The sequence below is a fragment of the Physeter macrocephalus genome, chromosome 11, assembly GCF_002837175.3.
Source record: "Physeter macrocephalus isolate SW-GA chromosome 11, ASM283717v5, whole genome shotgun sequence".
Lineage (NCBI taxonomy): Eukaryota > Metazoa > Chordata > Mammalia > Artiodactyla > Physeteridae > Physeter > Physeter macrocephalus.
In genome coordinates this window covers 38363041-38373941 of record NC_041224.1, presented here as the reverse complement: position 1 = coordinate 38373941, position 10901 = coordinate 38363041, and the positions used below count along the sequence as shown (strand labels likewise).

Below are 10901 nucleotides of genomic sequence, written 5' to 3'. Positions count from 1 at the left end.
CGGACGCGCAACCACTGCGCCACCAGGGAAGCCCGAAAATAATGTTTTATTCAGTAAAGCATGTTACTGAATAGTTAAGTAATAGTTAAGTATTATTAGAAAAATCAGTTAAACAGTTGGTAAAAAATTAAGTTAGCTCTCATTCTTTGCCATATACAAAAGTAAATAACAGATTAAATGTAAAGAAGGAAATCTGAGCCAGGATTAAATAATCTGAAGTTGTGAAAAGATTTTCCACACAAGATTCCAAAAGTTGAAATCATGATGAAAAAGATTCATCAACTTGGATAAATGAAAATGACTTACCTTGTCAATAAACATCACAGAAATTGAAAAAAGAAAAGAATGCAGAAACTTTTTGCATCTTATAGAAAACTTTAAATATTAATACGAAAGAATGAACCGCCCCAAAGACAAGGAGTCAATATTCAAAGAAAGAAAGGCAAAGGAAAAAATGGGCAACATCCTAATAAACAAAGAAAGCAAACTAAAACAGCAGTTTGTTTGACTGCCTTATCATTATACATCTAAAGAAAATAAAAATGATATTTTCTTTCTAAGGTGAAGAAGCACCAAAATGCTATGGATTTTTTGCCTGCTGAATTGGTATTGGTTAAGAAGACTCATACCACTGTTGGGGAGAATGTGGGAAAGTGGGCCCTCCCAAGCACTGTTGGAGAGAGAAATTTGTGTGATCATTACAGGAAGTAATCTGCATAAAACTTGAAATATGCACATCCTTTAAATAAAACAAATCCACACCTGTAAGTACTTATCTAAAGGAAATAATCAGATATGTGTAAAAAAAAGTGCTATGAATATTCTCTTTAATGCTGCTTATAATAAGAAAAAATCAGCAATAACCTTTGTAGCTAACAATTGGTTATATAAAATTGCAGTACACCAATATGGTGAAATGCCATGCAGCCACTAATAAGCCATGTTGCATAGATATACATATTGACATGTTTAATTTTTAATGATGTATTCTTAAGTAAAAAGGTGTGCTTCTAAATGGCATATTGTAATATGATATAAAATTATCTATATGCACACCCTGTATACCAAAATGTTAATAAAAACTATCTCTCAGTGCTTTTTCCTTCCCTTTGTTTTAGGTCTGTATTAGTTAAATGTTCGGAATATGTGATTTTCTAATAAAAAATAAAGAAGAAAAGATTTTCAGGCAAACCCCAGCAATGGAAACTTGGGGAAGTAAATTATTATCTCTGATCTTTGGTGTTCTCACCTAGAAAAGTAAGATATCAATTCCTCCTCCTGGGATTACTAACAGGGTCAAATGAGACACCCATTTATTCGTTCAAAAATATTTATTTTGTAACTGGCATGTGTCAGGCATGGTTGTAACTACTGGAAATACAGCAGGAGGACTTCCCTGGTGGTCCAGTGGTAAAGAATCCGCCTTCCAATGCAGCGGACGTGGGTTCGATCCCTGGTCGGGAAACTCAGATCCCACATGCCGCAGGGCAACTAAGCCTGCGTGCCACAACTACTGAGCCCACATGCCTCAAGTAGAGCCTGCATGCCGCAAACTACAGAGACCACATGCTCTGGAGCCCACACACCACAATGAAGAGCCCACATGCCACAATTAAGACCTGATGCAGCCAAAAACAAGAAATGAAGTAAAATAAATTTTTAAAATAAAAAATAAAAAAATAAAAGAAATACAGCTGGGTATTCAAACAGACCAAAAAAAAAGAAAAAAAACCAAAACACCTATCCTAATGAGCTTATATTCTAGTGGGGAGACAGATAATAAGCAAAATAGATAAGTAAAATGAATAGTATATTAGATGGTGGAAAATGCTATGAAGAAAAATAGAGGAGGGGTTAGAAAGCATGGGGCCAGGGGTGGGGGCTGCAATTTTTAATAAGATGTTCAGAGAAGTCCTCAGGGGAAAGATTACATCTGAATGAAGTTCCCAAATACCTATTTGGGAAAACACAAGTAAACCACATGAGGACGAAAGCAAGCATCCCAGGCAGAGGGGACAGCAAGTGCAAAGGCCCTGAGGCTGAAGCATGACTGGCGTGTTTGGTTGGCCAGGAAGGCACTTTAGACAATATGATGCACAAATTAACACTATTTATTAGTTTATTGTCTCTGATATAATATTTAGCTCCAAGGTGATTATGTTCTTTATCAAAACATCTCCAAAAATAGCTCAGGCACCACGCATGTTCCATTTTCCAGTGAAAAAATAATGTGAGCTGGGAGCACCCTTAACTTCCCCTCTATCCACCTAAAATCATCCCTATGTCAGCCTCCCTCCTGACCTTTGACTTCCCAGGAAGAGATGAGGCCCTGGACCAGATGATGACTGTTGAGATGAAGAGGTACAGACAGATACCATTTAAGGGAAGTCAAAATGTTTCCTAACAGTATAAGAACCCTCTAGTTCATTTATCATTTAGGAAAGTTTTTCCAACCCTCCTTGCATGTATTTTCCTATATATGCCGTTTGGGAAAAACGGTATGCCATTTTTCTATGATTTGTCTTAATTTAACTGTTTGTTTTCATTTCATTATAAATGTAAATGCATACTCTAGATCCTGTGTGTGGCCATCTTATAACTGGGATGGCTATGTGGTCTCAGTGACTATTTGCACTTTAGGGGACAGTGCTGAACTTTTATTACTGTGTTTCCGAAACTGCAGTCGATGGAACCTTTGGCCTCTGTGAGTTCATTGTAGAGAGGGTAGAGTTTTAGGATTCAAGAAACACTGACCAAGGTGAAGATCTGATCAGATTCCCCAGAATGTCCACTGCCACCAGAAAAAGTCAAAGTTACACCTCTGGTTCTGCAAAGTTCTGTGGCTTCCCAACACTTAGGTGGCAAATATTGATCATCTCAGAGGTTGTGCTGTATTCGTTTCCTATTGCTGCTGTAACAAATTACCATAAATATAGTGGCTTAAAACCACACAGATTTATCATCTTAGAGTTCTGGAGATCAGAAGACCAAATGGGTTTTTTTGTTTGTTTGTTTTTGTGGTACGCGGGCCTCTCACTGTTGTGGCCTCTCCCGTTGAGGAGCACAGGCTCCCAACGCGCAGGCTCAGCGGCCATGGCTCACGGGCCTAGCCGCTCCGCGGCATGTGGTATCTTCCCCGACCGGGGCACGAACCCGTGTCCCCTGCATTGGCAGGCAGATTCTCAACCACTGCGCCACCAGGGAAGCCCCCAAATGGGTTTTGTGTTTTTTTTGTTGTTGTTGTTTTGTTGTTGTTTTTTTTTTGTGGTACGCGGGCCTCTCACTGTTGTGGCCTCTCCCGCTGCGGAGCACAGGCTCCCAACGCACAGGCTCAGCGGCCATGGCTCACGGGCCCAGCCGCTCCACTGCATGTGGGATCTTCCCGGACCGGGGCACGAACCTGTGTCCCCTGCATCGGCAGGCAGACTCGCAACCACTGCGCCACCAGGGAAGCCCCCAAATGGGTTTTTAAGTCAAGGTATCAGCAAGGCTACACTCCTTCCAGAGGCTCTAGGGGAGAAACTGTTTGCTTGCATTTTCTGGTTCCAGGAGGCTGCCCAGTTTCCTTGACTCACGGCCCCTTCCTCTAGCTTCAAAGCCAGCAATTACATCATTCTGAGCTCTACTCCAGCGGTCACATCTCCATCGCTAACTCTTCTGTCTCCTCTTCCCTGTTGGTAGACTCTTGTGATGACTTTGAGCCACCTCAATCATCCAGCATGACCCCCGCCAACCCAAGATCTTCATCACATCTGCAAAGTCTCTTTTGCCATGTAAGGTCACAGATTCACAGGTTCTGGGGATTAGGACGTGGCCATCTTGGGGCTGGGTACCTCTTTACTGGAGGGCCTGAATACCTGACCACCAGTGCACACAGGGAAGGAAGGAAGTCTTGTCCTCTCCACTTTCTTATATTTAGGGTAGACATAGCTGGAAGGTTTGCAGTCCTTGTCAGAAGGCAAATGCTTTGCTCTAATTGATCAAGTAAGATCTGGTTTGCCCAGCCTGTCAGGTAGACCCCTCTACTGACTGGCCGCTGAGGATAATGATAATTCGTGACGTTGATAAGGACTCTCTTGTACTGTAATCCTGAAATACATCCTAAAACCCTGGACACATGGAAGGTCATACTGTCACATCCCTCTCCCCATTCTCCAAGCTCACAGCAACCCTGACCCATGCCTGCCTGGGCACCACGGCCCCAAGACAGGGAACTGGTCCTTCCCGCGTCCTCCAACCATTCACTTCAGGACCTAGCTGCAACCGCCCTGTATCCTTCCTATTGAGAGGGACGAGGTCTCTGACTCGGATCTTCCCCTTCCTCAGGCAACTCCAAACAGCACTTGTAAACATGGGGGATAAACAGGGGCCCAGGCCTCAAGCCCAGCCATTCTGCCGATGCAGATCAGGCATAGGCCTGAAATCGACATTTATAAAGATCCCTCCCCCGGGGGGGGGGATGAGTTGGGAGATTGGGATTGACATATATACACTATTGATACTCTGTATAAAATAGATAACTAATGAGAACCTACTGCATAGCACAGGGAACTCTACTCAATGCTCTGTGGTGACCTAAATGGGAAGGAAATCCAGAAAGAGAGAAAGAGAAGGGATATGTGTATACGCATAGCTGATTCACTTTGCTATAGAGCAGAAACTAACACAACATTGTAAAACAACTATACCCCAATAAAAATTAATCTAAAAAATACAATACAATACAATAAAAGATCCCCAGGAGGCTTTGGTACTGTCCTTGCCCTGACAGTTGCCTGGGAATGCTGGACTAGACACATCTTGGCATTGATGCACCCTGGTACTTTAAATAATTTCCAATTGGCTCATGGGCTTCTGGAGTTAAGCCTCCTTATACTGAAGTATAGAAAAGAACGGATGTCCCCTTCCTCGTTCCGGATGCCGTCTTTCAGCTAAGGATCTTTCCAGTGGCCACACCGTACTGTTGACTCAGACGGAGGTTACCGGACTGAATCATTCCATTTTTTCATCATGCGGCGGCTACAGAGCCAGGCCTCCCCCGCCCCTGCAGAGGGCCTCTGAATCATCCGACGCGATACTCGTTCCCTCCTCCACAGGGCAGCGTTCTTGCACTGCCCAGCCTGTGCCAGGTCCGCGCCGGTCACCGGGGCAAGACGGGGACTGAGACACTGTCCTACTCCTCCAGAGGCCCACAGTTCGGTGCGAGAGGCAGACCAGCACGAGGTATGTTCAACACAGCGCAGGAAGTGCACCCGTGGCAGCGGGACAGATGGGGAGAGAGAGCCCAGAGCCGACTACCCACCGCACCCGTGCCTGCTCCCACTCACTACCCATCCCCATGTCCCCCAACCCACCCACTCACCACCTGCTCCCCATCCTGCACCCACAATGCCAAATGGCCTTCCATGTTCTCCAACCTCAACTCCAGGCCCCATTCCCGTGTCTCTTGGCTGGCCTTCTCACGACTGTGGTCAACCCTCCAGGCTTCCAGGAGGTTCTAGAGCCCTTCACACCCACAGGACTCCCATCAATCCCTACTGGCCTATTGACCTTTTTTGGTTTGCTTTCTCAGCTGTTTACTTGAAGTCCCCTTGAGTAACCATAAAGCTTGCATGTTTACCATCCTGCATACCTTTTTTCTTTCTCAAAATCCCAGTGATATTACAGAGGCCGCAATGTGGTAATCAAAGCACATCAGCCACCGGAAGTCAAAACTGCTCGCCAGGACACAAGGAGAAAGGCAGGAGGAAAGCGCACAGCAGGTGGAAGGGCTTCTGAGGAAGGCTTCCATGGCGGAGAGGAGGTGGGGGGGCTCGCTGGCCGAGAGCTTTTGTAGTGCACCGTTCCCACAGGCCAAGCCAGAAGAAAAGCCTGCCATGAAAGCTCCCATTGGCTGAGAACATGGCACAACAGAGCCCCAGAAGAATCATACAGTAATCGTACTCAACAAATCACGCACTAAGGATGGCATTAAATGGTGTCTGTGTGTATGTATGTAGTGCATTCAGCAGGTAGTTCTCGAACTTGGATAAAAAAGGAAACAACAGCATGTCACAGCCATAGGACACTGGCCCTGCAGCTCACTCCACTAACTCCCCTACATTTCATTCCAAGCTCACAAAACAGCTTCTTTTTATTATCTGGCTTCTAATGGGCATTTCTCCCTGACCAGTGAACACACTTAACGATTCACTTTCTTCCCACTAACCTATTAAGCCAGCATTATATGTCTTATGCATCAGGCCTTTGGTTATCATGGGTCCTTCTCTAAAAGACTGGCCTGGGTATATTAGCAGATGAACTCTGCAACCAGCAAAGATGATAGCCACATGCCTCAATGTGGTGATCACACCAAGGTTCTAATCCCCATGAAGCCCTGTCTCAGCAACCTCAGGCCTTCCTGGATAACACTGTTATGCTGATGTGTTCTGATCCCAAACCAGCATTATCCTAAGCTCTTTACAGTTGCATCCATCAGGATAGGCTAGGTTATGCTGCAGCAAGACTGTCCCCAGATTCCGGTGGCTTAAAACACCAGTGGTTTATTTCTTTTTTTTTTTTTTTTTTTTGCGTTATGCGGGCCTCTCACTGTTGTGGCCTCTCCCATTGCGAAGCACAAGCTCCGGATGCACAGGCTCAGTGGCCATGGATCACGGGCCCAGCCGCTCCGCGGCATGTGGGATCTTCCCGGACCGGGGCACGAACCCGTGTCCCCTGCATCGGCAGGCGGACTCTCAACCACTGCGCCACCAGGGAAGCCCGGTTTATTTCTTATCCATGGACATGACCAAGGTGAGTCAGCCAGGGGCTCTGCTCCACATCACCTTCAGTCTAGGACCTAGGCTGAGGGGCAGCCCCAGTGCAGCTTATGGGATCTTAGTTCCCCGACCAGGGATTGAACCCAAGGCCACAGCAGCTTGAAAGCTCCAAGTCCTAACCACTGAACCGCCAGGGAAATCCCATGGAACTCTGACTGTCCTGGAGGAGAGGAAAAGGGACAAAAAAGAAGTGAGGCACCCGCTAACTCTGAAAGCTCCCAGCCAAACAAGGCACAAGGCCACATCTAATTTCATGTGACCAGGGAACTGCAATCCTCCATGTTCCCAGAAGGAGAGACAGTCAGACTCTTTATTAGCAGAATAATAACCACCATATGCTTGGTGCTGATGACCTCTTAGAGCAATCAGTTCCCAACTTGAACTAGTTTAAAGGTTTTTCTTGCAATGAGCCAAAATCTGTCTGTGCTAGGCAGCAACAAGTCAATCAAAGTCCCTGCCCTCCTAAGATTTATACTGTAGTCGTTCCATCCATTAGTCCCTGTTAGGTTAAAATAACTTTACTCCCTCACTTTCTTATCCATTCAGCAAGCATTTACTAAGTACCTACTTACCTGCCAGGTACTGTGCTCTATTTAGGAGCTTTAGGGCTGAAGACGTCATGATCTTTCTGGAGCCCACGTTGTAGGGGGTTAGCTAGCCATCGAAGAGGACCAGGTGCCAGATCCTCCTTAATAACACAGAACTAGGCGACCACAATATTTCATTTCAAACACTCAAAGGGGGAATATGCCACATTCTGGAGAGAAGCCTTCTAGGGATTCTCTAACTGTGTTCTGGGGTGCCGTAAGCGGTTCCAAGAGGGTGCTTCAGATATTACCTTGGGAATGAACAGGCTGCCATGTCCCTCCCTCATCTTTAATCTGTTTCATATACTTAACTTTCATATAAGATTTAACTTAAAGAGTTCTACTCTTAAAGAGCTCTACTCTTAGAGAGAGAGAAGGAGGGAAAAAAACTAATGGTCTAGTCTGATGCTCTGTCATTTTATATAAACATGCAGAAAAGTTAAGTAACTTACCAAGGTCATACCATGAAATTAGAAGCATACCTGAGGCTGGCCACCAGCTGCCTCTGCCTGTCTCTAAACTCAATACCCCTCTTCTTCTTTTTTTTTTTTTTTTCCAATTTACACCAAGTCTGCAGGTAAGCTCCAAATGTCAGTGGGAAAAGCTAATCAGTGGGCTTTAGCAACATAGCCACAGAGGAATCTGGAACCTTTCCTGGCTACTTTGAGAACACACATCACCACTTGGCAGAAGCAGGGAGCAGGGTCTTCCCCTTCCTTCTCTTGGTTATCAAATCCCTGCCCCACAAGCACAAAGCCATAGCTGCAACACTGTTTTCTGCTTCACATTTGTCAAGATTTGAGAAAGGGCTTATTCGGGGACTCGTGAGGGAGAAAACCCCCAGACCAGTTCTGGGTGCAGTGGGTAGAGACAGGACAGACATCTTAACCTCACAGAGGCAACTGAATGTCTCGGAGGGAATATCAGAGGGTTAATAGCTACAAAAGCTTTGGAAGCTGGAAAGACATATCAATTTTGCCTCTAGCACTGGCCAGGAAAAAAAAAAAAGGACTTTATATATGTAAAATTCAAAAAGAACACATCACCAACAAAGAAACCTTTGGCTGTCTTCCAAGTATTAACCGCTGTACAACACTTTCTCACCAAACTCATCAGAAATGCAAATAAACTGTTTGATCTATTATTTCCCTGGCCATTTATTTGCACATAGACTCAGATTTATACAAACCTCTCAGACACGCACAATAAAAATCAGACTCTATTTACCAGACATTTAAGGTTTTCCTTCCAGGTTCCAGTAACCTAAGAAACTCTCTAAATGTGTTCTTTCTGCAGACTCCCCCTTCTCTCCCCTGCTCTACCTTCCTCTGATACACAGAAAGAAAGCCCCTAAAGGGGAGGTGTACAACTCTCCCTACAGCAGCAGGCACCCTAGTCTCTTGAACCTCCTTCTGTTATTTCAACGGTCCTCAAAATACTGCTGCAAGGGTCGCATTCCAAAAGACATCTTGTGGCCACAGCTGTCTGCTGTCTTCTACCTGCAGAGTAGACTCCAGGGACGCTGGTGGTCATAGAAATGGGAAGGAAGGGTCATTTACCCAACATCTTCATCTGGGGGAGGCGGTGGCGACAGCTTGTTTGCTGGAGAAAGGGGTGCATACCTGGCTCCGTACCCTGCTGCCAAACCACTCCGGGCAACTCTTTATGTCACGCATAAAATCCCAGCCAGCTGGGGCAGTGAAGCTCCCAATCACAGCCATGAGGGCGGCAGCATGGATACGGCCCCTTCCACAAGACAAATGGGCTAGAAGCCTCTAAGATAGATCTCTATTGTTTATCGCAGAGACTCTGGATCCCCCAGCTTAGGTCTTCCGCAAACGATACTTAATTCCCACTGAAAAGTATGCCTGAACCCAGCCACCTTACACAACAGTTTAACACGGCTGCAGTCTTCCAGCAAAATAATGCTGGATTGGGCGCTGTTCCAGTGAAGCTGCTCAAATGCCGCCAGAAGCTCCCGGCACCCTCGAGAGAGCAGACAAACGGTTACCCTGGTTGGATGTGGTAGCCCAGAGAAATACTCGCTTAAAAGAGGGAGGGCGGAACAGGTAGGGAATGCTGCAGATGCACCAGGTAGACAGCGTGTGAGTGCACGCTCCTCACCCGCCAGGCCTGGCTTCTGTGTTTCTGGCAGGTGAAGTTGAACATCCTTATCTCCTCGGGAAGAACAACGATCCCATTCCACGTCAACGTGACTGGAAATCTCAATTTAAGAATTGGAGGCACTGGTCGGTCCAGCTGGGGTTCGTCCAGCTTTCCGTCTTACTTTGCGCCTCTGATGTGTCAGGCTTTTTGCACACAGTGCTCGCCTATTTAACCCTCAAGATACCGTTTTCTACAAGGGAATTTTCAGCCATGAAAACTTGCCCCAAACTGCATGATCCTTAAGGAACCCCCGATCTCTCCACCAGGTTTGGTCAAGCCCAGCACCGCACACACACCTTGCCCATCACAGCCCCCAACGCTGCGGTCCGCAGTGCTCCGGGGCCGAGGGGAGGCGGGGAAGGTGCGCCCGCAGACCCGGACCTCACACCCCGCGCGCGTGTGCGGCGAGCCGCGGGCACACGGCGTACACACCTCGCACCGGCACACTCAAGCACACGTGCGTTCCCGCCCCACCCCCGTCCCGGGCTCTCCGAAGTTACCTCCGAGGCTCCCCCGGCGCCGGGCCCACGCCGCCCCGCGGGGCTCCCACTTCTTTCCCGCCGGGGTCAGCCCGGCCTCAGACGCCGCGGCTCGGGAAGACTCCGGAACCCGCCGGGCCCCGCCGCCTCTCGGACACCCCGGGGTCCGCACCAGCGGCCGCACCCCGGGGGCTGGGGCGGCTGCGGCCTCGGCCGCCCCGGGTCGGGCTCTGCCTTCACCTGCGCGGCGCCCACCGGGCTGCAGCCGGGACTGGGGACGGCGCACGGCGGCGAAGGCGGGCGCTCGGGCTCCTCCCGGGCAGCGGGCGGACGGCACCGGCTCGCATGGCGCTCGGGCTCGCAGCGGCCCCGGGACGTGGCCTCAGCCCCCGGGCGGCCCCAGCCGCGGTCTTTGTGTCTCGGCCGGCGCCGCCGCGTCACGGGCTTGCGGGCGGTGAGCGGCGCGGGCCGGGAAGCGGGCGGCAGAGAGCTCGGCTCAGCTTCCTCATCTTCGCCCGCCCGGGGTGCGCTGGCAGGCAGGGCGCACGGGCAGCGACTGCGCGCACCCGGGGGACGGAGGGGGCGGGCCCGGGAGGGGCGCGGCGGACGCGCCGAGAGGCTGCCTGTCTGGAGGCTGCGGCCGGGGAGGGCGGGATGGGGGCCCAGCCAGAGCTCGGGGAAGGCGACGTCCGCTCGGTCCCGGGTCGCGGCTGCAGCTCTGGGGGTGAGCGAGCCGAGGCTCTGCGCTGGAGGGAGCCCGGCGGCCGGAGCCGCCAAAGGGGTTCCCGTCTCCCCGGTCCCCTACGCTGAAGGTGACTGCGGCCCCCAGCGGCCAAGCAGGGGCGAACGGC

The 10901-nt window shown here is 49.0% G+C and overlaps 1 long non-coding RNA gene across 2 annotated transcripts; it reads left to right on the top strand.

Annotated features, from left to right (window-relative positions):
- The first annotated feature begins 10 nt into the window (after positions 1-10).
- On the top strand, positions 11-7678 carry LOC114487041 (uncharacterized). 2 transcript variants are annotated; one of them, XR_003681625.2, is made up of 4 exons: positions 11-764; positions 1119-1257; positions 3682-3773; positions 5657-7678. It is a non-coding gene; the product is annotated as an uncharacterized lncRNA (long non-coding RNA). The 2 variants fall into 2 exon arrangements; XR_008618539.1 differs by lacking the exon at positions 1119-1257.
- The last annotated feature ends 3223 nt before the right edge of the window (positions 7679-10901 follow it).